This window comes from Notolepis coatsorum (genome assembly GCF_963971535.1).
Source record: "Notolepis coatsorum genome assembly, chromosome: 19".
Classification (NCBI taxonomy): Eukaryota; Metazoa; Chordata; class Actinopteri; order Aulopiformes; family Paralepididae; genus Notolepis; species Notolepis coatsorum.
In genome coordinates, this window is record NC_140183.1 from 69,278,859 (window position 1) to 69,282,195 (window position 3,337).

The 3,337-nt window shown below is 42.6% G+C and overlaps 1 long non-coding RNA gene across 1 annotated transcript in view; it reads right to left on the reverse strand.

The window, feature by feature from the left end:
* The window catches only part of LOC311246056, a 40,621-nt gene that overhangs the window by 34,709 nt on the left and 2,575 nt on the right, over positions 1–3,337 (reverse strand). The gene's annotated exons all lie outside the window — the stretch shown is intronic.

A 3,337-nucleotide genomic window follows, 5' to 3' on the forward strand; every position in this document is an offset into this window, starting at 1 on the left:
AGCACATAATATAGTAATATAGTCCAAAAACAGTGTATTGTATTGGGCATCCTTAACTCATTCAGCGCCGTGGGCCTAGCCCATCTTTGTTCCTTCTGCGCCACCACTCTAAGAGATAGGGATGAGTGGCGGTGTTTGCAGGGCTATATCTATATTCTATATTATTGCTATGGATACAATACTATGGCTCATTTGACATCAACTATCCATCGTTCAATATGTGAAAAAGAATGATTGATCAAAAAATCATTCTTTTTCATACCGTGGTGAATATAAGTATAGTTTCAGCTAATTCCAGAAAACGGCTCTATGGACACACTACTATTTTCAAATCAAATGTATATATGTATATATAGTAGGGATGTTTGATATTGGCTTTTTTACCGATATCCGACATACCGATATTGTCCAACTCTTAATTTACGATACCGATATTAACCGATACTGATATATGCGGGTTTCCCCCCCCAAAAACACAACATTATGCATACTTTTCACAATCAATTAAATAAGAATTTGTTCTTACTTGCTTGCCTGGGTAAATAAAGGTTAAATAAATGTAAAAAAGAAAAAAATTTAGACCAATTTTGAAATTTGAAAACCGATAGCCTACCGATAATTTCCGATATTACATTTGGGGGGGGGGGGGGGGTTTGATGCTTTGATCGTCACCAACGGCATACGTTCTGGATGTGAAATCATGGTTGGATCAAAGCAGGATTGGTACAGGTAGTAAAAACAACACAAGCAGTGTAAACCAATAGGTCAATATAATTTACTATCTAACTAACTGAAAAATATATTCACTAAATTCACAGTGTCACATAAGGTGCAGTATGCCTAATATAATAATATAAGGTAGTGTTATAATTTACTATCTGCTGAAATATACATTGTTCACAGTATCACAGTATCCACTGAAATATACATTATTCACAGTATCACAGTATCCACATAAGGTGCAGTATGCCTAAGGTAGTGTTATTGTCCTCCTAGGGTTCCTATTAGTCCTAGGTCAATGTCTGGCAGCAGTCGCTGCCCCCTGTTGTGGAGCCTGGATGCCGCTAGTCGCTGCCCACTGTTGTGGAGCCTGATGGCCGCTGGTATGAAGGACTGTCCGAGGCGGTTAGTTGAGTGTCGGGGGGGTATGAGTCTGTGGATGAACGTGCTTCTCATCTTGACTAGCTCGTCGTAGAGGGGGTGGTAGGGGTTCTCCATGATGGCAGCCAGCTTCCTTCTCATCCCCCTCTCTGTCATCACCTCTAGTCTAGGTAGCTCGACTCCCACCACGGAGCTAGCCTTCCTCACCAGCTTGTTGAGCTTGTTGGTGTCCCTTGAGCCTCCCCAGCATGCCACAGCATAGAAGAGGACGCTGGCCACTACAGACTGGTAAAATGACTGCAGCAATCTATTGCACACGTTGAAGGACCTGAGTCTCCTCAGGAAGAACAGCCTGCTCTGTCCCTTCCTGTAGAGGGCCTCTGTGTTATCCGACCAGTCCAGTTTATTGTTCAGGTGTACCCCAAGGAACTTATATGAGTCCACCACCTCCACCTCCACCCCTCGGATGGTGATGGGAATCGGGTGGGGCCTCTTCTTGCCCCTCCGGAAGTCCACCACCAGCTCCTTGGTCTTACTGGTGTTGAGTTGGAGGTGGTTGCTGTCGCTCCACCCCACAAAGCTCTCCACCAGGGCTCTGTACTCCTCCTCATCATCGTCGGTGATGTAGCTTACAATGGAGGAGTCGTCTGAGAACTTCTGCAGGTGGCACCCGCTTGAGTTGTGGCAGAAGTCTGAGGTATAGAGGGTGAATACTGTACCTGTAATAGTACAGTAGTCCACACCCACATGTGCATTCAGTTAAGTTGGAATATGACTGTAAAACAGTTCAGTTTGTCAGGTACATGCAACACAGATTACAGTGTTTACATCTGTCTGCTTGAGAAAATACCATGTTCTGCAATAAAAATTATTGAAGTGAGATGAACAGAATTAACTTTATTTTATTAGATAAGTTTCAAGTTTCAAGTTTAAAGTTTCTTTAATAGTTGTCATACAGAAGTACAGAATACTTTTATACAAAATGCTTCTTACTGTTACGCTCCAGAGACTGTGCAAGACAAGATAAGTATGAAATAAAATAACATAGTATAGCATGTAATTTAGAAGTAAAAAATTAGGTCACAGTGTTCAGTATAGACATATGTACAATGTTCGATGCAGAATAGACGTAACTGAGTTACCATATAATATACAATATACTATGCAGTGTACTAATATACAATACTATATAGTGCAAGGCAGAAATGGGATGAGGTGCAATTTAGTACAATTTACAGTAGGTGTACGAGTTGTAGTGCAAATCCTTTACCAATAAATTAAAAGTGTGTTTGTGTGATCTAAAGTGTGGAGAGTGGGTGCTGCAGTGTGTTGTTTGTTTAAGTGAGTGTGTGCGTGTGGGTGTGTGTGCTGTGTGCATTTGATGGTTGTTGCATAGTGTTTATTGTTTGTTTAGCAGCCTGATGGCCTGGGGATAGAAGCTTCTTCTAAGTCTTTCTGTGCTCGCCTTAAGACTCCGGTATCGCTTGCCTGACCGCAGCAGTTCAAAGAGGCAGTTGTTCGGGTGGCTGGAGTCCTTGATGATTCTCTTAGCCTTCCCCCTGCACCGCTTGTTGTAAATGTTCTGGAGGGTGGGAAGCCCCCTCCAATTGTGCGTTCGGCTGAACGTGTCACTCTTTGTAGTCTGCTACGGTCTTGTGCAGTGCTATTCCCAAACCAGGAGGTGATGTTGCCAGTCAGGATGCTCTCTATTGTACATGAGTAGAAGTTCTTAAGGATCTTCTGACTGACTTGGAACTTCCTTAGGCGCCATGTTGACAGTTTTACTTTTCAGTTAATTTTTTTTTAAATAAATTGATAAGAAAATACATAACAGAAAATATCTCAATATTCGTGATATATCGAGTATCGCGGCTCAAGTATCACGATAGTATCGTATCGCGAGGTCTCTGGCGATTCCCACCCCTAAAACACATGCATCGGGGGCATTGGACGCGTTTCAATGTCATCGAGTGAACCGCTAGACGCCTCACCAAGAAAACTGCGCCTGGAGTGAATTAAACGTAACACCGGGTGTGAAAAAAAGGTTTCGAAGGGTGGGCAACCTACCAGGATGCGGCCGTATTGCACTCTAGCGATCTCAGAATGATTCCCTATGGTAACCTCGGGTCTGACGCTGATTGAGTTAAAAAATAGCATTCTGCAAGAAATAACATGTTTTTCTAGTTTTTCTTCAAATAGTGCATTTATCAGAGGAGGTTTTGCTCTTCGGCGATCG